This window comes from Pelmatolapia mariae, linkage group LG6, assembly GCF_036321145.2.
Source record: "Pelmatolapia mariae isolate MD_Pm_ZW linkage group LG6, Pm_UMD_F_2, whole genome shotgun sequence".
Classification (NCBI taxonomy): Eukaryota; Metazoa; Chordata; class Actinopteri; order Cichliformes; family Cichlidae; genus Pelmatolapia; species Pelmatolapia mariae.
The window spans coordinates 42458767-42486209 of NC_086232.1; the positions used below are offsets into that span (position 1 = coordinate 42458767).

Genomic DNA, 27443 nt, shown 5'->3' on the forward strand with positions numbered 1-27443 from the left:
ACAGCGTCGTTTCCACAGCATATTAAGGTGAGGTGTGGGGAGAAGTGTTGCACTGAGAATGATCCTGATTTGGAGCGTGAGCTGTGAGCCTATGTGCTTAGCCTCTGTATTTCACCATCGGAGACTCATGAGAGGAGAATGCATAAGTAACGTTAAAACATGCAGCACGCTGGTCTTGGTATGATGTATAAGCGCACACCAGGCATGCAATCATCATCATCATCATCATCATCATCATCATCATGTCATCTCAATGCTTGGACTTCTTAAATGCAAGTTGATAATATCTTTGACGAGCCAACAGGGGAAAGTCAGATCATGATTAGCTGTGACCTCCCAAATGACTCACACTCTGTACAAGAAGGCTAATTATTATGAAAGGAAAATAAGCTGATTATTATACAGGATGACAAAAGAAAGCTACACACATCGTACTTTTTAGACCAGTTCATAAATGGGAAATGTAAATAGGGATACAGCAGCACAGTGTTTCCAACTTGACAGCACTTTAGAGTCCAGACTACAGGAAGGCCCAATTGTTACTCTATACTATATCCTAAAAGGGAAAAACTGTAATCCAGCTGCTTTCTGTAAAGAAGGATACTAGAATTTGTCCTCACTGAGACCTTGTGAGAGTATTTAGGTCTTTAAGTCTTAATCAGGGTCTCCATCCTTTCATGTTCTACTGCAGGGGTGTCCAACTCCAGTCCTCGAGAGCTACCATCCTGCAGCTTTTAGACGCATCCTTGTTCCAACACACCTGAATCAAATGAATGGCTTGTTATCAGGCCTTTGCCAAACTTGATGGCATGCTGTGAAGAGGTAATCCAACCATTTGATTCAGCTGTGTTGGAGTAGGGATGCATCTAAAAGCTGCAGGACAGTAGCTCTCGAGGACTGGAGTTGGACACCCCTGTTCTACTGCATGCTAATGACCAACTCCTGGGGGTTTTCACTGTAGCCATGATATGCAGATGGCAAATAAAATATATCTCTTTCAACACTTCAACAAACCAGCAAGCCAAGAAAGACTAAAGAAAAATACATCATTTGATCTCCACATGGCCTGTTTAACTACACCAGGGGTGTCCAATTCCAGACTTCAAGGACCGGTGTCTGCAGGTTTTAGATCTCACCCTGGGTCAACACACCTGAATCAAATGATTTGTTCATTACCAGACCCCTGGAGGACTTCAAGACAGGAGGTCATTTAGCCATTTAAATCAGCTGTGTTGGATCAAGGACACATCTAAAACCTGCAGGTCCTTGAGGCCTGGAGTTGGAAACCCCTGACCTACACGAACCTGAAGCCTGCTCAGACCTGAATGACTTTTGACTTTTGACTTGATTAGTGAACTATTTGAGGCTTTCTAGCAACCAGATAGCGTCAGGTACCAAAAATGTGTCGCTTTGGTTAAAACTTTTTAATGCAGCACTTCTCAGATTTTCACAAACTGCAAAAATCTGCCGAACATCTGACATATGCTGGTTTCACAAGTTTCCTAAAATGTTAGAAAATGTATCTTACTGCTGTTGAAGCTGGGACAAAACCCAGTTTCAGCGACAAATGCACTGAGATGTTCCGTTTTCTGTAGTTAAATATACCTTGTGCAGTTTCTCACCGCTGATAGGGCCACTGAGCAATGTGTTGATTGCAAGGCCCCCTGACTTGTTTGTATCCCACTCATGCAAATGAACAGGTGGATGGTTTTATACGCTCCTGCTGCGTTATTGAAATGTAGTGGCAGTAACATGTTAACAAAGTTGGAAGCAAACGCATCTGAAAAGGAGAATTTTTTTTTATCCTCATTTAATGCTCTTAAGATGTGTCATAACAAATTAAAGGCACATGCTTTTTACTATGTACACACAAAATATACTCATTAGAACCACCTTTCATGAAAAGTCTGCATACTGCCTAATTCATTAAATCGAATGGCCCTGCCATCAAGATTACCTTGGTGAATCTTTTGCAGGGGTCTAGGAGATAACACATACAGAGAAGAGTTATTTATTTATTTATTTATTTATTTATTTTGTATTTTAGTTAAATTAAGTTTGCAAGTTCTGCCTGCCACTTCAGCTGAGGTCAAGTTAAAGCTGTGATTTGACAAGCACAATCACATTTTCTACAATTAAATTAAGGCGAACTGAAAGTATTTCTTATAGGCTCAGAGTGTGTTTTCAGCCAAATTTGGCCGGTCCTTGCGCCTCTAATCACATTAAGTGTTCAGGAACTGACAAGTCCAATTTGACCTGAGCTGTACTTTTAAGGATTCTCAGTGATGCAGAGAGAATATCCATGCTTACATTTCATAGTACATCAATTACTGCATTGTGTTGTTTCACTAAAATAGACCTAATACTTATATTGTTTCTATAGAGGTCTGGCTTAAAAGCCACATTGTCTAAGATTCTCTTCAGTGGCTGCTTGTATTTAATACTTATGAATTTATTTATTACTTGAAAGCACTGAGAACATTTCATTTCTCCATAGATGTGAAGCCTCTTCTGCCTATGTTAGATCAAGTGTTTGTCCCTGCCTGATTTTTTTCTGCATATTTGTCACACATGATTCAGATCATCAGTTACTGATTTCAAATTTTGATATCACGCAAAGATAAACTGAATGCAGGGATTTATCTCTGTGTGAAACCTTACACTTGCCATTCAAACGTGTCCACCTCTAAGTCAGTCAGCTTTCTAAAAACATGTTTCAAATCACAGTTAATTAATGATTTAACAAGAGTTAAATCCTTTTCATAAAGAGGTTTGGATATTTTTTTCCCTCAATAAAAGAATCATCAACTGCATTTTGTGTTTACTCAGGTTATCTTTGTCTGTCGTTAAAATTGGTTTCATGACCTAATGACACTGATTATGTCTCCCTCCAACCAGCTCCCTGAGCCTGGTTCTGCCAGAGGTTTCCTTCTGTCAAAAGGGAGTTTTTCCTTCCCACCATTGCCAAGTGCTTGCTCACAGGAAGTCATGTAATTGTTGGGTTCTTCTTTGTTTCATTACAATATAAATCGTTGTTGTTGTAATTTGGTGCTTTATAAAAAAAAAATGAACTGAACTGAATTGAATTAAAACTTGTGTGACAAAGATGCAAAGGTGCAAATGCATCTTCACAGCGCTGTATAGATGTAGAGTATGTACATATGGAACTGAGGAAAAAATGACCCATTAATGATGGATCTTATAGATTTCACTCTAGCGTTGGCTCAGATATCACCTTCAGCATGGTCATAATGAAAGTAGATCTGTACAGCAAGATTAATCCAGCTGCCATCCTGTACAGTGATAGCCTAAAAGGATCATATCTGAGGAGACACATTGCTCCCTATTTGCCTTTTGCAACACAGATGTAGCCATGGAGTTGAGCTCTATTGGAAGGTGAACATTTAGTGAAATACCACAACGTTTGCTTATTTTTTTTTTAGAGACAGAGCCTGTCCAGGTATGCTACAAGATACTGCACCTCATTGTTTATGTCTAGTAAAAGCATTTAGTATCAATGCAGAAAAAAAGAGCCTCCTTTATGTATAGAAATTGAAATTCTTTTTTCATTCAGGTAAATCACAGCCTCCATGTAACATTAAAAAAAGAGTTTCAGTTGGCTAACGCTAACCATACTATATCATATTATTTAATAAAATAATTTTCATAGGGGTGTAAGACATGGTTGATACAAATTCTTCAATGTATAAGAGTATTTTATCACTGAGGTGGTGAAACTTTAGATACATATAACTAGTTAAGTAGATACATTTCATGGTAGTAACTTCAGATTAAAGGGGAAAAAAGTTAATATCAGCAGTGCTAACTTTGGTGTAACAGGGCAGTCCTCACCCCACCCCCACCCACCATGCACTATACAAGCACATTTACAAAGCTCCATTCACTGATTGAACTGACTGAAGTACAAGCACTGAGGTGCTGCTTTCACCGTGTCCTAAAAACAATTAGTCTCCGGCACTGCGGTACCTTACACGAGTTTCAGCCGTGTTCAGATGCTTTGTATCACAGGTTGTTATTGCAGGTTATCAGATGGAGAACACAGTGGGGGCAAATGGGTTGAAAGGAACATTTTCCTTTTCCCCCAATCCTATAAACACAATCCCTGTTGTTTCACGAGTGACTGAGCTGATGGAGGTCCGTGAGCAGTAACAAGACCACAGACACTCGAAATTGCCAATTCTCTTTCGGTTGAACAACTTCGTTCTTATTGGCTAGAGAATGACATTTTATGAAATCTGTGTCCAGTTTTTGAGTTCAGTAAAGGTCTGAAGATAATTAATGTGATTATGATATTTATCTGAACTTCTGGATTTTCATAGACACTTGTTTTAATCTGGTTTCCCCTTCCCTTGTTGGTTCTGTCCACCGAGAAGCTTGTACGTCTTGTTTCGTCCTGTCGGTAAGATGAGAAAAGAAAAATAAAGAAAAAGGAGGCATAGTCCCAGAGACAGTGTCTAGTGGGAATGCAGGAAAGAAAGACAACTACTGCCTACTGCTGCTATTTTGAATGTTCAACAAATTTTCAATTTGAAGCACAATATAAGTTTCTTTCTTCCACCTGCTTCCATTTCTGTTGAGTCGTGCAGTTTCTGTGGAATTAATGCCTGTTTCAGGCCTGTGGTGAAAGATAGCAGCTTGGAATATTTTTGTGACTATCGGTAAAGGAGATTAAGGCAGATTTGACTCAGGATGTTACATCAGACTCTCCTGAGTGCAGGATTCTCTGTAAGTCTGACTAAACAGACTTACTATACTGGTGAGAGCATAATCGATTACACAATATTCAAGGCCTCTGTCAGCCTCTATACTTTAAAGCTTTAAAAAAAATCTGGGATTTTCTAAGTATGCCAGGCAAACATGTAACCTGGAAAATACCGAAATGGAATCTTCTATATCAGTCACAAAGTGGAGGTCACAAAGTGAAGTCCTTCCATTTTTTTAAAGAGCCATAAAAAGAGATGCAGTGCTGAGGATCGCAGTGTGGGAACATCAAATGACTGGAATAAAAGGCAGACAGAAATTGCATTAGGGAATGTTTGTGAGGTTTTGCCAGATGGCTGCCAGTAAAGCAGAACAATTCAGCGTTGGTGTACAACACGGTTGACCATGCTCTGGGGAGACAGAGAAAAAAGCCATGCACTTCAAAGACTGTGGAGACTGAAGGATGAAAACTGCAACCAAATCATCTTAGTTTCTCAAGCTTGTGCAAACAAAGCACATCACCCTGAAGCATACAGGAATTAAAGGAAACAGAAGTCTGCTGCAGTGCAGTTCCAAGGGAAAAAACAAAAAACTATCCGACTCTTTGTAAACCTGACATTGCGCTACTTGCTATAAAGTTCAATCTGTTTGTGAATGTATGCATGCACATATACAACAGCAAAGAGACCCGGCAAGAACTGAAAACACCAAATCAATTTTCATCAAGGGTCTAAACATAAAAGCATCATCAGGTGACTGTCAAACCCAAATGGCAACAACTCAGTTATCCTCAGAAAATGAGTCCAACGGAGACACAGAAGCCTCAGAGAGCAAGAAAGTCAAGAAATAGGAAAAGGTTTCTCAGCAGAGAACCCTGCAGCAAAATCAAGCCTGAAGACTCGGAACACTCACTGACTGATGCGCTCGAAAAACATTCTCGGCGCTGGTGAACCGAAGCGTTCTATGCAGTGCTGAAGGGTCAGAGGTAGAGACGCCTGAATGAGTCGCAGACATTTCCGCTGCAATTGTCTGAATTGTTGCAGTCTTTTGTTCCAGGGACAGACTCTTGGGGCATGACAAAGCCAATTCTGCTCTCGCCATAGGTCCTCGACACAAGCTCACTCTCTGGATAGTATCAAGGGAACTCTGGGTGACCACGGAAAGAACTAAACAGAGCTGTTGCCAGAGCAGATTTGGGAAAGCTGAAATTCCAATTATTAACCCCCATTTCTACAAGAGGGCTAGCTGAACATGGTTTAGATTTATTAGATGATCTGTTCTGTAATTCTTATGTACAAGCAGTATGGAGTGGAAATGCCTCCGCATGTTTGACCTGTAAAGACCAGTTCTTCCGAGTAGTGTGACCACTGCATGCCAGGCCTCTGCACGGTTAAGAAACCTGTGCACCGGACCACTTAAAGAAGTGGGCATGCATTGTGACCGCTATCCAAGCCCCAGCTCAAAAGTCTGATGCTTCCTCAATGATGATGATGATGGAGCGTGTCACTGCAAATGTAACTTAGCCACAAAATGCAAAGAATCATGAACCTCACTGGGTGTTTCAAGAGGATGTGTGTAAATAGAAGAGAAAGCAGATCCAAATGTACTTGGGCCAGAGGGGCCTAGCATGCGTATTGTGAGAACAAACCAAATACAGAGATTGTCTCTTCATCTGTGTTTGGCTTTTCAAGCCTGTTCTTATTCAAAATAGTCAAATATTGCTGTTTTCTCAAAGGTGCTCACATCTCAAAACTAAGAAAAAGATGCTCTTTTGCATTTATGCTGTGACATACTGTGTTTATGGCCAAAGCAAGGCAGCTGTTAAACTCCCAATTCACCATAAATAAAGCACAAATGTTTTAGTAATTTATCAAACACTTATTTTAAACTATGAATTATTTGTTAGGCAGCACACTGGACTTCTCTGAGAAGTCAAAATTAATCAAATAAAACGTTCACCACTTAAACTCATTTTAGTGATCAGAAATAAGAAATACCTGTAATTTGGCCTCTTAATCAACAAATAATGTGTTTTACTCTTTTTTTCATCCTTTTTCTAAAACAGTGAATTTTAATAAATATATTTTAGTATTAAAAAAACCCATCTTTAATTAAAGAGCTTGTGGTGGATTAACTATTAAAGAAACATACAAAAAGTGTTAATTATCAATACTGTTAATTTAGAGCAGCTGTGGAATAAAGCTTCAATTGGTTGGTGGTCTAATGAAGCTGTTAACCTCTTGTTACCCTTTTACATTTAAAAGCACTTGCTAAGTTTAATTTTTCAGTGTGATGCGTTGAAATGGTGCGTTATAACCTAAACCACAGTAATTTCTGAAATCCTACAAGGTACAAAGTTATTAATAGGTGACCTGTAACAGTGAAGATACAAAGAGCAGGGGTAGTGACAGTGAATGAGATTAAACACTTTGATCCAACCATCGAAAACAGAGGACACCGCACAAGAGAGATGAAGAAAAGACTGCAGGCAGGGTGGGGTGGGTGGAGACGAGTGTCAGGGGTGATTTGTGACAGAAGGTTAGCAGCTAGAGTGAAAGGGAAGGTTTACAAGATGGTAGTGAGACTCGCTATGATGCATGGATTGGTAACGGTGAAACTAACAAAAGCACAGGAGGCGAGAGCTGTTAAAATTTTCATTGGGAGTGACCCGAATGGACAATATTGGAAATTAGTATATCAGAGGGACAGCTCAGGTTTGGAGATGACATTCAAGAGACAAGGCTGAGGTGGGATAGTCGATATACTGGACAAAGGATATTGAATATGGAGCTGCAGGGCAGGAGGGAAAGAGGAAGACCACAAAGAAGATTCATGGATGTAGTGAAGGAGGCCATGCAGAAGGTTGGGGTGATGGACAGAGATGGTAAGGATTGAATGAGATGGAGACAGAAGAAGAAGAATCAGCAAATGAAAACAAAGTAAATCAGAAACCCCCAAAAAGACAAACAAAGATATCACAGCCATTCCTTCAACTCCCTAATGATGATGTCACGGTTGGGATGGCCGATGTGTTTGAGGTGTGAACCCAAAAGCAGACACGGGAGAACAAAAATAAGTATAACAAAAACCGAGCTGTTTATTAAGGATGATATCGAACAAAAAACAAACTGTGATGAGAAACCTGAACCTGAACCAAAGCATGAAAATAATCCTGAGACTTGAAGTACATGACACGAGACAAACAGACAACCTGACAACCTGACACTGGACAGAGGGAGACAAAGGATGTAAATACACAGAAGGGTAACGAGGGAAGTGGAAACACCTGCGGAAACAAAATTAAACACACTGAACATGGAAACATGGAGAGACATGAACTGGGACACTGTTACGGCCCTTGGCCGGCTGTGTACTTTTGTTGTGCTCTGTCTTTAAGTCTCTGCAGGTCCCTGATTGGAGAAGCTGACGGCGGCTGATTGGTCCCTGATCATGTGGCTCTTTTCAAAATCCCTCACCAGCAGTTGTGCTGGGGCAGCCACTGACAGCAGCAGCAGACCTGACCCTGGCTTCCAAAACCTGTGACATTTATGTTTGAGATTCTCATGACTTACCGAGCTTTGTATATAGTGTGTACATTAGTTTTCACTTCTAAATAGCACATTGTAAATAGCACTGAAACAGAAGGGGTGAGCTGCCTTATTATTTTTCCCTGTACTGTTTTCTCCTGTTTATTTCAGTTAGGGAGTTAGGTGTGGCGTTTGTCTTTTGTTTCACATAGGGTTTAGATAGCACCTCCTCTCCTGACTTAGCTTATTTTGTTTGTTATTTTGGCCTTTGTTCACCCCGGAGCTTCATTTTCAGTGTAGACAAATAAACCACCGTTCACTAAGAAATTGTTTTTTCTGTGTATGGTTTTGGGGCCCAGGGCGGGGTCACTTCCTTTTTTAACTCTTATGTTACGTTCCTGTACCCCTAGACTGGGACGTAACATAAAGTGGGGGCTCGTCCGCTCTTTTCTTTTGCCATTCTTTTTGCTCATTGTGTTTTGTAGGTTGCCTACTGGTTTTGGTTGGCAGTTTTCTTGTAGTGTTGGGGGTAAGCTAGCTGCAATGACTTTTGACGTGGATGATTTGCAACCCACCATGGATAAGTTGGATCAATGCACAAAGGCAGATTTGTTTTAGCATTCAAAGGCACACAAATTTGTTTAATGTTTGTGTGCCTTTGAAGGCTAAAAAGGCAGAAATTAAGCAGTGTCTGACAGCACAGCTGTTGGATAAAGGGGTAATTGCGAAGTTGAAACCTCGGCCGGTTGATGCGACTGGAGGTTTGGTGGTGGATGTGGGAGCAGAAGCTGCTGCAACCATCCCACAAGCTGCCAGTGGACGGATGACACCAGGGGCGGAGGCTCCTACTGCCATTCAGGTCCCAAACGGCCCATCCGGACAATTACCAGGGTTGGTTACAGAGGATCTCAGGCTCGCCCTTCCCCTGAAAGAGGTGGAGCTTGAGGCTAAAGCCAAAGATGTTGAGCTTATGCATCTTTGCATAAGGGCTATGGAGCTGGATCCCTCCAGACAATGCAATGTTACCTCTACCCCAGTGAGTAAAATTGTGAGTAAACCTTCTGATTCATTCTCCTCTGATCAGTTTGATGCAAGCAAGCAAATTGCTTTAGTGCCGCCTTTCAGAGAAAGTGAGGTCGACTCTTACTTTAATGCCTTTGAGCGCATCGCAACCACTTTGAAATGGCCCAAGGATGTGTCGAGGATGTGTGGAGTTTGTTGTTGCAATGTAAATTTTGTCGCAAGCTTGACAAAAGATACAGGGAGAGGGACACAGAGGAGAGAGACACAAGGGGAACCTACATAGACGAGGAGATAACACGTGACAAACAGAAAAAGACTCAAAAACAAGGAGACATGGACGATAACATAAACTAGACTAAACTTCACCTAAGATGAACTAATAATAACCCCAGAACTTAACATTATCTCATAAGTACTCAAAAACCAAATCACTCTGCTGCTGATGCTGCAGGTGTATCAACCCACTGAGACCAAAAAAGCTTGTTAGTATCTCTGGAACACAGTATTTAATGCTTTGGGATGAGAACTTGGTTCCCTGGTTAATGTACCTCTACTCCAAAGACAGGCCACTGAGCTAAACCTGCTTTTTAGGAACTTCTTCGTTGACTTTCAGGTGAATTATTTTCTCTATAGGTTAGAACTAAAAGAAATTTCATTGAAAAGTTTGATTTTTTTTTTTCCCCCCAATCATCTAGATTTTACATACACACTGACAACAAAGACAGTCAAGAGATTAAAGGAATACTCTGGGGAATTGATCTTCATATTCACCAGATTTGAGTCCTAATGAAGTCCTATGGGAGACTGTGGTGCTATAAAACATCATAATTAAGGCAAACAAAGTATGGCTACGATAGACTAAGACAGCAATTGCAACAAAGCTTGTGCTGTAGGTAGCAGCTAGTTTATTCCCAGTGAGACATAAAGATTATTTCCACCAGTTTATACAGATGTTTTAGGCTTGGACACTGTAAAGAAAGTAAAGTGTTACACCCCAGCCCAGGGAAACCCGGCGTGCAACATAAGGAAAATAAAAATAAGGAGAATTGCCCCCACACTCCCTGCTCTCAAGGAAGACGAACCAAAAAGACAACTGCCACGGATTTCACAACAGCCAGTCAGTTTATTAAGTCCCAAAAGGTAGCGGGCGTCAGGGTGAGCATGGCCAAAACAACAAACAAAAACTCTAGAAATGAAATGCAGCTGGCTTACCTTCACAGAAAACCCCAAAAGAAAATTACAGGTGTCTTACCTGCCTCCCTAACCAAAAACAGGAGAAAAGGTTCCCGAGTAAGAAGAATATTGACAACTATTTACATCTATTTACAACAAACTATTTACAACACGGCAAAAGCTTCCAGAATACCAATTCACACGCAGCCACATGCACAGTTCGTTGGGAACAGGAAGTAGGCGGGGACGTGCCGGTTGAAAAGGGTCCTCATTTATAGCCGGCCTCTCCCAGTCCTCCACCAATGGTCAGCCTCCACCTGGAACTCACATAGCAGCAATAACACAGGACACAAACTATGCCACCCTCTGGTGTGGCAGACAATAAACACAGTACAAAAATAATATCCATAACACTGAATCATAACAAAAGAAACTAGTAAAAACAGTTAGCAACAGATCATTAACGGCTGGAGCTTTTTCTGTAGTTGTCAGTAAGAATCCCACAACATCAGGAACATTGCCACATGTTCCTGCTTTAGACTGAAAAGACCACAGAAGGAGGAAGAAGTGCTAGAGTTAGGTGAGGTTTTCATGCATAAATAGATGGACAACACCAGCTCACCCAGACTTGGTCTCATCAATCGTCATGCCTAAGTCACATTCTGTGTCCCTGCTTTTAGCAGACGTTGCTGTTCTGTGCATCTAAATAATGTCGTTTGTCTAGCTAATTTTCTCTGATTGTTATTGTTTATTGGTTACAGGTAGGGATTCAGTGTCATCAAAGTGTGTTTCAAAGATATCTGTCCCAGTTTTAACCTACAGTAGAAGTATAGACAGCTAGATGAATTGAGGATCAATGAGCCCTGGGTCAGAACTGCTTGTGTTGTAGACCAAAAGGTCTCTGTGCGATTGCCCTGCAGCGACTGGCGACCTGTCCTGGGTATTTATTTGCCATTTATTCTGAGACATGGAAAAAAAGGCTCAAGTTTCACAGTTAGGCCAAGCAGGAAGAAGCAAGCACTGAAAATAAATGGATGCATGAGTTGCCCAAGGCAATTAGTCTGTTTCTTGGAGCCAAAACTGCTTCAGTCAACCAGTGGATTAATACGCGCTTTAATCCGAAACACTAAGCAGGCGCTCCAGACAGAATTCAGGCAGAAACACTGTTGTCATACTTCAGCGTTAGGGTAACTACAATTGTCTTCGCCATGTTGGTTTCATTTAAAGCAGCCTCCCTCACCAACCATTTCAGATTAAGTTGTTCTAAAAATATGTAATCCTCAAGGGGAGGAAAAGAGAACAAAGTCAGGGGGAAAAAACTGTAATTCAGTGATAATTGGTGCTGCATACCAAGAGTCTGAAGGTTGAGATGTATCAGAGTTAATTGGAATGAGTCTGTGAATCAGCAGATTTTTAAAAATAGAATATGGATTTAGTTTGCTTAACAACACATGCAATTTATTTAGTTATGTGTTTTTATTCATACTCCATGTTGGATGTTTGCACCAAGGGATGTATCTGTTCAAATGTATCATATCGCTAAGCTTTAATAAAACTAAAGTGGATGAGTTAAAAAAAAAAATACCCACTACAAAGTTGTTATGAAGAAGTAATTAGCTAGAGAGGCTAAAGCTATTTTTGTACCAAGCTCTAAACATATTTCATTTTGCTGTAAAGGTGGGTCTTTTAACATGGGAGTCTGGGGGATTGACTCACTCTTGGAACCAGACTCAAGCAGCCATTTAAGGAACTGCAGTTTTTATCATATTTCCACTTGTTTCTTTTTTCAGGAACAGAAGCTGCAGCTTGTATAACGGCTTTTTGCTGGTGCATATTTAATGTTTTTCTATTATCCTGCCCCACTCCACCCCACTTTGACTTAACCAAAAGACATACAATTATGTTTCTACATTTCTGAAAATGTCAACAAAAAACAAACATTGTAAAGTCAGCAAAGGAAATATATCCCAAAAGGTTGATTCTGACTGCAGGTTTCCCCAACCTTAAAGACCCGTCTGTTTACAGCTACAGGCCAGTGGACACTCTTTCAATGATGAGGATGTACACATCCTGGACAGGGAAGAACGCTGGTTTGAGCGCGGAGTCAAGGAGTCCATTTACGTGAAAAGGGAAAGACCATCTCTGAATCGAGGAGGGGGCCTAAGGGTACATCTATCACCATCTTACAATGCTGTGAATGCAGCCATTCCCCAACTCTCTGTGAATGGTACTCATGGACATTGATCAGTAGTTGTTGATCAATGGCCATGACAGTTTGCATATTAATGATCAAGGAAATGACCTCAAAGCCCATTGTTCATTCAGTGAGCTAGTTTCAGTTATTATGCAAAGTACTGTTTATAAGGTTGGAAACCTGCAGTCAGCTGAGACTGGAGGATGAGTGATGAAACGTTTCTCCCACTGATGCCACGGCCAGATGAACAGAATCAACCTTTTGGTGTGATTGAGCATGCATCAAGACAATCTGCAATATAATTTGATACTGAATGTAATCGTGGTGTCACATATGTATATAATTACATATACCATTCATTCAGTCATCCATATCAGGGTTGAGATGGAGCCTCCCAGCTGTCAAAGGGTGGGGGGGAGGGTAAACCCTCGGCTAACCCTAGCCCGGCCAAATGGCAGCATTGAACCAAGACCTTCTTGCTGTGAGGTAACAGTGCTAACCACGGTTCCACTGCACCACCGTGCTGCCCTGAAATTACGTAATTGATTAAATAAAATTGTATCCACATCAGCAACTCCTTCCATAGATGCATTTTAAATGTTTTGAAATCATAGCGGGTCATAGATTTTTTTTTCTTCCCAAATCATTCTGATTCTGTCACACGTTTTGCTTGTATAAGAATTAGACAATGCCTACAAATTATGGTGCTCTTTCAGCTCATATACTCCAGTTAGTTTGTACAAATTGCCACCAGGTTTGGCACGAAACAGAAAGCCAGAGTCCAAAAAAGAAGGCTTAAGTAGACTGTGTACTCTGATCATGTAATACAACCATACTTAATGTTTGTTTATTTTAAATAATTTCAGTGTAGGGTGAGGAGATGAAGTATTATATTTCCAAGTAGGAAAAAAAAGCTGCATCACGTAAATGGATTATATAGAGAAACCCAGTTAGAACTTGAAATATAGATCTGAGCCCACATTTACAGATGGAAGAAAAAGTTGTGCTTTAAGCACAGGATGGTGTTTACCCGCAAATAACACAACACTGTAGGGGATAAAGTTTGAACTGTATAATAAATGAAATCAACGTAAAAGTTTCCACTGGATTCCATCAACAAACACTGTTTGAAGTCAAGACACGGAAGAAGAAATAAAGTCATTCTTATTTTCGCTACGTGCCCGGTGAATAAAAACGGTGATATTACATGAGCTCTAAAAGAGAATAAAGTATGAAGACTGTGTTGCAGCATGTCTTGTGCAGAGGAGGCAAGCATCCAGCAGTTTTTAATCACTGCTTCCATCAGCAAAGCATATCTTAGCAAGGAGAGTCATAATGTACAAGTTGTCAAGGAGTTTATCTATGGAATATACACTCACCCCGAGCTACACTCTTGTGCAAACTTCCACACACACACACACACATTCACGCTGAAAACGTGGCAGGCGCACACAAATGCTCGCTTCTTTCCATGTTTTCACCTAAGGCAACGGCTGCACTCTCTCTCCTTTAATGCGAAATCCACTGAAGCATAATTGAAAATGACTTTGGAGAATTGGCACGTTGAGATTGGAAGATACTGTAGTTGCAGGTGTTTCTGCGCGAGTTGTCAGTGAAACACACGTGAGAGCAGAGGACAATGAAGCGTGGCAAAAATAATGGTACCTCAAAAGACTGAGCACTGTACACCAAAGTCTATCTGCCCTTCAACAGATTAACGATTGCATTCATGTCCGTACCAGTTTATACGTGCGCCCGTTCTGTGTGTGTGTGTTTATGTATGTGTCTGTGTTAGTGGGTGATGTCGAAAAGAAAATACAAAAACAAGCCATGTGTGAAGCAAACAGAAAACAGGAAATGTGCCTGCAGACCGCCCTAGAATTCATGCTGCTGTTAATACAAAGTGCTGTGAAAGTCAGCGGCGATCCTGCAGTATATAAACAAAAGATTTCACATAACAACCATGTGCTGGAGTGTGATATGTGGAAACAAAGAGCAAAGCAAAAAGTGGAGAAAAGCTGAGGAAAAAATGGCAAAAAAAAATCTTCACAGTATCCTCGCTGACATCAGGCCTTACCAAATATAGCCCTGCCCGCATCACTGCACTGCAACACGCCGAACAAATTCAGTGTTGAGAAAATACCTTAAAGGAACATCCGGAGTGGGACAGAAGTGCCGACATTCAAAGATCACTCTCGGTGACAACGTTAGTTATGTATCGCACTTACAGGTCGTGTTCTCCACCCAGGCCCGACAGCGGGAGGGAAGTACCTTTGATTCATCCCCTTCCCCGCTCGCTGCGCTCTGGAATGCTTTTTCCAGAATAAATCTTTAAATAAAGTATAAAAATTTTAAAATCTCCTCCCAGACATGCTGACTTTTTCATGAGCTCCAGAAGGACTTTGGGTTACAAAGGATAAATGTGCTTTTGACATCCACCTGTTCTGTCTCATGGTTTAGATTACCTTACCCAACCCCTTTTTGCACTTCTGTTTGCTCTGAGATGAGCCAAAAATCAGCTTCCCTCGCAGCTGATCACAACTCTACTGTGTGATTTAAAGTCAGAGTGCAGGATTAGGAGGGGGGGAGTATTTTTCAACCCTGCAATGCTGCCAGAGAAAGCACAACGAGAAATGACTTCTATTCATTATTAATGGAAAGAGAGAGCCTGGAAAACAGCAATTGGATGGCCAGTTTATATTTATACAGTTTGCATTGTTAGAGAGCAGCAGCACACCACAGTGGCCAGTAGGTTGGTCCAACTGTGTCTCTGGGGTGCTGTGAGAGATGATAGCTGACATGTTGGGGTCAGGAAGCAGGGGTAAGGCTATGTGTCTATAAGAAGCCAAACTCTCAAGTGAAAATGCTCATGAAACATACGAGTTTTAAGAAACATTTTTCTGCTTCCAAAAGAAAACCTGAAGATTTTAAAAGCTTAAGTGACAGACTGGATGAATACAACATGTAAGTACTTTCAGTGCATTATTAATGCATCCATAGCAGTGTATATGAAGCTCAAAGCTCCATAAAATCCAACATGGAGCCAATCAGATTCAACTGACACTGGCAAACTACATTTTTTCTTCTTCTTCTTGTGAGAAAGGAAACCTACCTGTATAAAGTGTCAGACATGCTGATGTTTTGAAGTTTAGACAGTGAAAACTTCAGAGGTTTGAGGTGCAAATCTGGATTACTGATTGGCTCCACCTCAGACACCTCAGCCTTAGTCTTCATCTTTACCACCACCAGGGTCTAGACTCTGGGGTGTCGTGTCCTAAATCCTATCATTGCTGGAATTCAGTTCTGCCATGATGGCTCATAGGAGTCTAATCACCAAATACATTCATTGAATTGCCCACAGGTATGAATGGTAGTCTGTGTCTCTATTTTACAGGCTAGTGACCTGTTCAGGGTGTACCCTGCCTCTTGCCCTGGGATAGGGTCCATCCCACGTCTGAGCCTGAACTGGATAAGATGAACAGAATCAATGGGGGAAAAAAAGTTTAGGAAGGTTAACTTCTATCTCTAACATGGTAATCTATGATAAATCAGTAGGATTTATATTTTAGCTAAATTGATGTTGTATACTGAAAACTTTTTAATTAATACAGCAAAATACCTCCTAAAATAGTAGCTTTCATTATGTTGCATATGATAGAATTTAAAAAGATTTTCCTGGAAGTTTCTAATTTTAATGGGTTAATAAAATGTTTGCATGCATACGTAATGACTGATACTAATAGCAAACAAAAATGCTAGAAAAAAAATTACACATGACTTAAAATTAAAACTGCTGTTTAGCCCGGCAAGCAGTAGACCTAAATTAAATTCATATTCTGTCCTATTTTATTCGCTTTTTTTTCCGCTCTGCACACCCACAGGCATATTGTTAGAGACCCGGGGCACAGACATGGGGGTCAGGTGTGCTTTCAGGCATCACTTCCACAAACACATCTATCCCATGGCAGTCGGAGGTAGCGTAATGATCTGTCTGCAAATGTACTGAGATGCTCTAAAAATAAAGGGACAGCGCTTTCTTTTGAATATATAAGTGCCAAGGATAGAAATATTTCTCCATTTTAATATGTATTCCACAGCCTGCATGAACATCCCCGGCTCCTTTTTCAACATAACGGATGAGGGTTGCAAACAAACTTTTGATTTATATCTGCCATAACTCCTTTGGAAATATGCTCATCATGTACTGCGTATGCAGAATCCAATATTAAATCATTCCCTCCTTTTCTGTCAGTGTAGAAGTTGCTCGGCGGGGATGAACGACTCACAGATACAAGTGTTTAGCAGAACACCAGCTGTTTCTCTGGTGGAGACTTGGTGAAGTAGAATTGATAAAAGCCAGGCAGGGCTGTAAGAAGTCTGAGCACGCTCTTTTTGTTTGATCGCGTGCTCATTTGCCGGCGTGCATCCTGTTGTGGCAGCGCAGGGGTAAATACAAGTCGTGTTACCTTTTCCAATGAGAAATGGGGGGGGGGAAGTGCTCTCCTAGAAGGTGAGTGGGAGCTATCCCTCACGACTCTGCGGTGCCTTTATCTGCTACCTTTCTTCTTTCTGATAAGCAGCTCCGGAGCCAATCGTGTGGAACTTATAACTCAGACGTGTGAAAGTGAAGTTTTACCAAGTTAAGTAAGAAAGAGGTAGAAATGAATAATAAACTTTCCTCCAAGCATCACTAAACTTTTCTTGGGTGCTGCATAAACTCCTGTGCTGTTTGCACACACATTGAGCAGTCCTGGCAGCGTCTCTCAGCATTGGCAGCAGCCCATCCGTAATCTCAAAGGATCTGAGCCCGTGGCCGGCCTCGCCACTGACCATACAACCGGCCCCTGTGCGAGCGCCAGCAGCGCAAAACAAAATGTGTATTTCACTACAGCACCCGGGCCACCAGCTACAGCACGCCAGCACAGTCCAGCGTGTTGCTGTGGGCGAATGATGTCATAATGTTGTCCTCCGTGGAAATATTTGTGTCATTTCGCATAAGCGCTGTAGTGAAAGCTGCGAGGCTACCCGCTGCTGTCGACAAACGCAGGACTGTTTGTCGTGCATTTGAGGAGTATCCACTTCCTCCTCTGTATGAAGCTGTAAGAGAGAAACATGGGTCCTGCATCATAATAATTACAATTACAAATTAAATTACTTTTACAATAAAAAGGGAACCGTCTCAAATCTCAGAGGGATGGCGAATGCCCTTGAATAACAATTACGAAATTCCACATTGCATCCAAAGCAAAGCTTCATAATGAAATCCACCATTTGCTGTTATGACAGGAAGCAAACGAGTGCATGCTTCAGGATATGAAGAAAAGGCCCAAGAGTATGTAATTAAAAAGGAAAATTTAAATATTGTGAGAAAAGAGCAGAATAAATGACCTCTTTAATAACAGCAAAGGTGATTTATGTGTCCGTAAAGCTAGCTGTAATTTACATGAAATATGTTCTTGAGGAGTGCACACATGATACAGTGGGCTTTTGGGCTGCTTCCAGTTCTTCCCATAAATTCCATAATTGTATGATATGCTAAACTGTTGGATTGCATTCACTCCAGGTTGACAGCTCCTTTTGAAAGAACCAGTCTAACTAGTTCAGTCTGACAAATAGCCTGTTGTGTGTGCTGGGCTTTTGATAGACATTTGTGATCTTTGTAGCTGCATGGATTGCATGCTAACACGGAAAACACTGAATACAAGCAGCATGTGAACAACCTATCAACCAGGACACAACTGATGCACTTTTATTCTTTAAATAACTGCAATCAGCAATAAATACAAAGGCTTTTCCTAACTTTATCTAATCCTTGTGGATATTGTTAAGGGTTAAAATTGGTGATTATTATCATTACTATTGGGCCCAGTCAAGGGTGAGAGCTTTCATATGCTACAACTTGTTTTGATCAAGCCCATATGGCATTATGATCCGGAGATAAAGCTACTAATGGTCATTTATGTTACGTTACATCACCTACAATAACACTGGGGAAGTCTGGCTATTGAAACTCTAATATATCCCATGATTTTAATGCTCAAAGTTGGTTATAGAAAATATTGTGCCAAACAAAAGATTTGGGGTTTAGATGGTGATACTAATAAACTAGTGCTGTCAATAGATTAAAAAAAATAACTAATTCATCTCACAATTTTCTGTAATTAATCTCAATCGGATTCATCACAAGGTTACTGTGGATTAATTTAGATTAATCATGATTAAATATCATTCATTTTTAATCGATATTAATCACATTTCTTTTTGCATGAGCAAACAGACTCTGAAAAAAGGGAAAATATATGCACTTAACATGTTTATTGAACATCTTGAACATTCATGTTAACAAAAAACTCTGTAAACATTTATCCACTCTCTCTCTGTCACTCTTGGGGAGGCACTTCAAGTGCTTGAGACGAGGAACCAAAGCTGTGTAAAGCACGTTCTCAACGATATTAACAGGTCTGCTGTTTGTAAATCCACTTGGCAACTGTGTCAGTCAATATGTCCGAGGTAGACTTACAGAGTCCCCGATGCTCCGTGAGTGGTTTGTCGCAAGCTGGGTGACGCGTTAGCCAAAGTCCGAGCAGCATCACCAACTAACATATGCTTCGCGTCAATGTGATATTTTAAGCTGGAAGTGCTGCGGTGAAAAGAAATTTCCTTCTTGCACAATGTGCATAATACTTTGTCGGTCGACTGTTCCGTCTTGTTATTTTTTTAATACTCAAATTTCCCATCGAGGGGGCCGATGTTGGTTTATCATCTTCCAAATTGAGTTGATTGGTTCAGCTGCCCGTCACTACCAGATCTACTGCCCATTTACGCATGTGCGAAGGTAACTCTACATGGACAAACTGCCCGAAATGCATTGACAGAAACATTTCAGGGATTTTGAGTCATTCTGCACTCCAGATGCTTTAATTGTGTTAAAATTTTTAATTGCGTTGACCATGATGGCGGATTCATTTGCCTTAACGTGTTAATTTTGACAGCACTATAATAAATACATTTCCTCTTAAACTGTGCCACATGCATGCATTACAAATGGGGCCTATAGTGTGTTTGTAGGTTGAGCAGCGGAGTATGTGGCTTGGACCCATGAAAGTGCAAAGCATTTATTCTGCTACTGACTCCAGTTTGGTGTCTTTGATTGTATTGGATGATTGAAGTCTGAAGAAACGACGTATTTGCAATTTAACAGTTTATCAATTTACCAAAAAAAGGCCTCAGTAGCACACACAGCCACAATAGCTATAGCATCCCATTCGTCAACCAGCATTTGTTGCAAATCAGCCAATGGTTGTGGTGGTCACTGGCACAAAAGGCACACCTAAGTTTTTGATCCCAGGATTGAGGTTAACACCTTGGGTTTGCAGAACAGCAGCTTGAAGTTGTCCTGTGGTCCTATTCAAACATGGCATGCTTGGAGCAGACACCAGCTGACCACTGCAGCAGGGTCTGTGCTCACAAGTGCTGCTAACTAGGCATCAATCAGGCACCTGGTGGCCAATCAGAAGCTCCAAGAAGAGTCAGTAGCACAAAAGCTTTCTGGCGTTGGCAGAGACAACTTGTCAAGTTTATCATGGGTACCACCCATGCTGCTCAACCCAGAGACACGTTTTCCTTGCAAATGTGGCACCATTTAAGGGGAAATAAACATGATTCAAAAGGTGTAAGATTTATTGCCTACAGGCATCGTTAAACCAATGTTTGAAACACAGATTTTCTTGCTTCTTATATTAAGTTTAGCTGATGCAAACTGATATGTTTGTAGGTTTAACAGAGATTAAATGTGTTTGTCCAGCCTTGAAAATCTCTTATGATTATATCATGTGCTTTAGTTATGACGGCTCAAAAATGCTGAGAAAACATATTTTTACTCACCACTATGTATTAAAGGTCTTATTACTCGAACATTTTCATAGTATAAAAATGTCCTTTTTCAGGTTTTGTAAAATATACCAAAGCTATTGTACAAAAACCCAGCTAACTCTAAAGAGGTTTGACAGATTTGATTGGCTTAATATGGAATGGCCTTATTCATCCCACAGAATACTTGGATCGGTCCAGCTTTAACTATCCTTTATTTACCGCATGCAGTCGTTCATCCATCATTCTGGGCAGTCTTTTCTTCAGTTTTAGTAGATCCTACAGTAGCTGTAACACTTTGATCCGCTCAGTTTTCAAGGAATTGCTTCTGAAATGTTCTGGTGAGCCCAGGCTGCTGAGGTTTTGAGGGAAATACCAAGTCCAATTGCAAAAGGTCACAGACATCAGGTGGGTCTCTCTGAGAGAGCCAGGCCCTTATTATAGGCACTGACCTGTGAAATATCACATAGCCCGTGAGCATGCTCAGCAAAATGATGCAATTTGAGAGGATGTCACTCTTCAACCCCAGGTGACCCCATCTTGGCACAGTGGGAGAGGCGGAGTCTGTAGCCAGGGACTGATAATGCAGAGTCATCTCTCTCTCCCTCTTCATCTTTCTGATGGTCTCCTGTAGTTTGACAAGGGGATCCCCGCCAACAACGCTTTCCACACCACAGGTGGAAAATATTTCCGGCCCCTTTCCAACATTGCCAGATTATGAGTGGAAATCATTTCAATATTTTTTTTTTACTTCACAGGAATTTATCACTACAACCCAAGATGTATCAACATAAATGGTGAGATCAAAAACACTGAGGTTTGGAGAAACCATCTTTTCCTGTGCAGGTCCAATGTTCCCCAGTATGTCGATGCAAAGTCATCCTATACCAGCATGTGTTTTTAAAAGGGTGTTACACTGATTTACAGTAGTTCCTCCACTTACTTTCTTCTGTGTGAGTCACCATAGACACACCACCAGAAAAAGGTCAAACTGAAGCAACAGTGGTTGATATAACTCGACTGTTTGGCTCAAACCCAATCCTATATTTCCTCTACAACCATTCCTAGCTTCCTCTTATCACCACGACGGGGTTTGACAGTTTACTCTCATGACTATTTCTGACCTTGTGTTAAATTAGTGAAGCCCCCCTTTAGACCTTTGATGTGTTCCACGTTGCAAAGCAACTAGTGATACACATACACACACCCACCATCTAACTTTTGCCTAATATTTCATAATCACTGTCATTTTCAGTGACACTAATTTCAGGCAGTTATTCACATAATGAACATTTCTTCACACCAAACATCATTACAACTGTAATCAGGATGTTAATAGGGGACCAAAAAAAAGAGAGAAGAGAATGCCTCTTTTTTTGTTTTATCAGATCAGCGTTAATTTGCTGAAGGCATGAATAAGACCAATTAAATCAAAATAATTAGACTCAAACGCCTGATCGTTTGGTGTGAAAATTTCCCTAATGAAATAGAACTGACTACAGCATTGTTCCCCGGAGGATGAAATGACAAAAGTCAGATAGTCGCTACGTGTTTATTGGTGGTATGGTGTTATCATTTAGAGGTCTATTGGGAGAAAGTTGTTCATTTTCACAGATATTGATTGAACTACCTCAGACCACAGAGATAACATAATAATTGTTGAGCCGGGAGGTATTTTCATTGTAGACAAAGTGAGGCAGTTAAAAGTATTAAGGCCATCCACAGCACTACGTTGTCAAACATACAGAAATGCCACAGAAAAAAGTTCCCAGAAGCACAAATGATAACGCCAGTTGTGCTTGTGGATTTTCAGTGACATCATTTTTAAACATTTGACAGACAGAGTCCAATCACAGCCTCAAAGCTACATATCTAGCTGTCATAAAATTAATTTGTCACCCTTATCAGTCAACATGCAGGCCCACTCATTATCCACATAAATAATTATCTTTAATACAAGTGTTACTGGCATCTCAATTTTAGAAGTGGAGCTGCGTTGTGTTCTTTTTCTGAATTGTCATTTAGAAACTGTACCCTCTTTGAATGTTTGAATCATCCCACTGAATGACCTTTATCAGTTATAATTAGGCCCATAGATATGGCTAATAGACACCCCACAGTACAAACTCCTGATGATATTAGCAGCTGTAATCAACCATTCATCATTTTTGTGCCTATCCAACTCAAAATTGTGAGCTCAACTGTAATCAGCGATTTATAAAAGTAGGAATAATGCAGTTTAAGACCTCATGCAGTATGTGAATAGGTGCATGTAAAATCTCCAGTCACCTGATCTTAACTTAAACTCCCCATTTAAAAAGTAAAGGTAACCTGTCAGCCAAAATGACACTTTAAAAAGTATGCAGAGGTACCCGAGATGTACAAAAACACTGAACAGCCATCCCATTACTCCTACATTAGCTGAAAAGTCATGCCGTGAAGCTCCCAGCACACAGTTTTTGTGCTAATGCTAACACCTGCATTATACAATTTGGCATCATTTTAAAAAGTTACAATTTCTTGTAAAAAAGAACAGCGGCCGACAGCGCTGTACACAATGATAGACTGGTGCGTAATAAGCGAATGAATAATGCAAAAAACAGAGATTTGATATGGGAAACAGTTCTTGAAATACAGAGAGAGAGAGAGCTGTGCAGGAAGTGTCACAGCAAAAATAAGAGGGAATTAATGACAATGTTTATCAATTGTGAAGCATAGTTTGGATCTTCTTTTGCTGCTGCTTCAGTGAATTTTGGTTGGAGAGAGACAAAACATGCAGCTTCAGAATCTGTGAGCTGTGTGTCCGTGTACTCGCCGGGTGAGAAAGCCGACATCTCACAGATTCTGATGCATCGGGTTCGCGCTTTGTGTTTACGTCTTTGTGTGGAATCCGGTTCCCTGCTCTCATGTACTGTTTTAGCTGTTTGGTGGTTGCTGAAATAGTTTTGTGAGCTTTAACCTGAGATAGTTGCGTTTCTGGCAAAATACATTTATATTTAAAAATCGAATCAGGATTTAATGAATCGATATCGCTCTGTAGAAATTTAGATTCACAAATGTTCGTAAAGTCTGGTTGCATGGCTAGGTGCTTATTTTTATACACGTGTGACAATGGGAATGAAAACAGCTGAATTCAAAGTGATGTGGTGGTGGTGTGGCCCAGGACTTTTGTGCATATGGCATCGTTTCTGGGAGTGAAGTGAAGCTATTGTGAAAATCCTGTAGTCTTTCTAATGACCAGCAGGGGGCAATGACTCTGTTAGTGGTACAAAGGTCTGTGGGGGAAGAGTTGCGTCTGTATTCAAAACACCAAGATGGCCGGCTGAAGATTCATAATAGGTCTTCACTAACCAGTGAGTTTTACACTGTGTGTGTGTGTGTGTGTGTGTGTGTGTGTGTGTGTGTGTGTGTGTGTGTGTGTGTGTGTGTGTGTGTGTGTCAGACAAAATCAGGTAAGCAACCATTAATTTGGTCAGCTGATTCACTCAGCTGGTCTGACCCTCAAGTGTAAGTAAGCATTAATGCTTATGTAATAATGTGATTTATATTCTCTTTTAATTTTTATGCACATGCACAGTATTTGTTACATAAGTACACGTTTTAAAACTTTTAGCCCGTGTGCAGCTCAGTAAATCACTTCAGCTGACTTTGAACCAGGAAGTAAATGACTGCTTGTAACAGCTCAGTTGGCACTCTGTCACCAGTGCGGTCAGCTGAAATGATTAAAAGTATACTTTGTCCACTGGATGTAATTTGCGCTAAACATCTTAAACCTTAATTTATATTTACAACAATATACGAGTCGGAGCTGTTTTGAGCACTACAACTTGACTTTTTCACTGTGTGTTGCAGTGGCACAAAAAGAGATTAACATCAGCTCATCCTGAAGCTTTCCAGCTCAGTAATTCAGAACCACACCGTGTGCACAACTTCAGTAAACTCACTGCATAGTTCAGAGAAAACAACTGCTGCATAGGCTTGTTTTGTGAAAAGTACAAGTATAGGAAATGTCAAATTCAAATGGCGATAGGAGGGAAATACAATATGACTTTGTTGTTGGCGTTAATTTACCCATGTCTGAATACCTGCAAATGAGTACGGGGCTTGTCATATTTGATAAATTCTCATCCACTGAGGGACAAAACCCCAGAGACCAGATGAGAGAGGCTGAAAAACTTTGAAGAACTGTTTTGCTGAGTTGATTTATTGTCAACAGCGAACAGCTCGCCTTCATTTCTTTCCCCTCCGCCACGCACATATGAAGGCTGCTTTGAAAATTATGCAGAGACAGAGTGATCAGCTTTCATTGTTTAAGGTCAGGGTGTTCATTAAAATTGACAGACTGACTAGGCGATACTTTGAGGTGTTGGCAGTGCCTTGACCTTTGCAAAAAGACAGCATTAGTCTTGCCATTTGGGACGTCTTCCCGTAAAGTGATAAACATTCTCCGCAGCTACTCCTCTTCAAACTGTATCAGAGCTGGGATCTCAATTAGCTGGCACAAGAAAGGCCAATCATGGGTGTGGGCTGACACAAAACAGGCAGATTTCTCATTGTTGAGCGATTCAAGAAGTACCTTTCTTCAGCTTCCTCTTAGCTGCTGACTGCATGTAGGTATGTGAGGGGACATTAATGCTAATCTCCAAACGCTTTTCTTGTTCATGTTGTTTTACCTGAATAAATCTTCACCTATAGAATTCAACTATTAACTACAGCGGTGCCAAGGTTTGTATTAGTTCAGTCACCGCGTGTGCAGAAATTGGCTGGTTAACAAAGGACGATAGTCCTGATGCCCACGCTGCTGGACATCTACTCCTCACTTGTTGTGATGCCTCAGTAAACACTCTTCCGGCTTGTGGCTGACAAATCACAACTACAGGAGGTTGCACGACGCCTCGCTTTCTCAGTCAGATCCACCGCTTTTTTGTCAGGTCTGATTTTAAGGCACCAAGATGGTGTCGGTAAAAATCACAAGTATTCAAGCTTATGTCCTTTAAGCTGGAATGGCAGTTTTTTACTTCTCCTTTAGGTTAGATTATGTTCACTCTCTGCCATCTGTGGCTGTTATGACAGGGCATATGTTTGGGGATGTTTATGCAATGAGGACTATAGGGAGTTTTACCTTATGTACATAATGCAGTGTCCCCTTTTCCCCAATGCTTTCGTACAGAAATAAACAGAAGAAAATGTAAGTGGAGTTTTATACTTCTACAGCAGACAGTAGGGTCTTATCACAAAACTATCATTTTATTATGTAAGTAGCATATGATAACACGATAGCATCTGCAGCCAGAGCCTCTGTGGTCGAGCTTACCGCAGGATATCAAGGGACTACTTTTTCTTTGCACTTATTCAAACACCAAACCACTGCTCCGTTTTGCCTCAGGATCCAAATTATACAGAATGTGTCTAAATGTCAGAAATGAGTAGCAGTCATTTTGTCATCACTTATCATTGCCAAACTACCACTTCAAGCTGGACAGAGTAAGCAAACTTCAGAAGTGTAAATGTTTTCAGCTCTAAAGGACTGTCATCTCTGAAATCTGTGAAGAAAAAAAATGCATACAGATGGAATATCGCTGGTTTCTCTTCAGGCGAAGCTGCTGTGGTTTGAACTCAAGTTCAGCACAGTATCTCTGTTGAGACGGGCTAGTCAAAACGCAAATCTGAGCTGAAGAAGAAAGCTGAATGTCCCAGAGTTCTGAACAAACAACTTTTCATTGGGAACGGTTTATTTTGCAGTCGATGTGAAGGCAGCCATACACTTTTACCGCAGACTAAAATGACATGCAAAAATACTGTTAGCTAAATCCTACCACCTTCATGTCATTGCCGAGCTACAAGTCTCCCAGTTTTGATAGACATCATGTCAGCATCCAGCCTATAATTTAGGAATGTTGTGTGCTGAAAATTACACAAACAAAATGCATATGTCTCACAGCCAATCACAAGAGAGGCATCTATTAAAGTGCAAACAGCGACAGGTCATACATTTTTTAAATCCATGGAGGTTACACATCCTGTAAGACGTCTTCAGTACCAACAAAAGTCATTTTTATGACATCTTCACAATATAAAGCGTATGGCCATAGTGTGAACCTGTGGCAAACACTACTGAGCATGTGCAGCAGGCCACAAAACATGGAAGCAAACCCAAAGCTAGAAAATGTTACTTGTGTGATGTGCCAAGTGAGCACTTAGCATCTCTGAGTCTTGTTTTCAGTTCCCCTTAATGTATTCGACTCCCACACACACAGGAGTGTGATCAAACAGTTTGCCTATAAAAATTAAAAAAAGAAAAAATGTAAATGCTTTAAATTTGGTTAATGTTCCGTTCAAGGTTATTTTCTCATCCACCTCTGGACAGCTTTCAGCATGGCTGCCATTTTTAGAGCTCATGTTCCCCTGCACTTGTGCCTCTGTAATGGGAACTGGATCACCTCCAGTGTGATCGTTTCAACTTCATTTTCATTTTAAGGAAGCGGACAAGGGAAATGGTGGAATCCCAGAAAATGTGGAAATCATTTCAGATTTATTTATTTTCAGGCATTCAGGTTTTGCTGAACCCCCTCAGGATATTACTGTAGCATCCTGCACTGACAGTCTCCGGGGAAGCTCCATTTACGGTGCAGAACCTCAGGCCAGTTGGAAACACAAGTTGATGTTTGGTCTCTGCACCAGTTTGCTGTTTGTGGTGAAATTACAGAGTTCACAGTGCAAGAGGTCAGGAAGGGATTTCAACGGATCGATCTAAAAATAGCAGCTGTGCTGGAAGCCATCTGGACATGTCTGAGAAGATGTTGTCCAAATTTAAATCATGTGTGTTTTTTGATATGTCTGGAACCATTTACTGAATGCTTTAATCAAGTCTGGTAAAAACCAGTGATAACATCAAGTTTAAAAAAAAATCAGCAAAATGGGACAGTTAGTTCTGC

The 27443-nt window shown here is 40.8% G+C and overlaps 1 protein-coding gene across 2 annotated transcripts in view; it reads right to left on the minus strand.

Annotated features, from left to right (window-relative positions):
* Positions 1 to 27443, minus strand: part of sorcs3a (sortilin related VPS10 domain containing receptor 3a) — a 240046-nt gene that overhangs the window by 116473 nt on the left and 96130 nt on the right. The gene's annotated exons all lie outside the window — the stretch shown is intronic.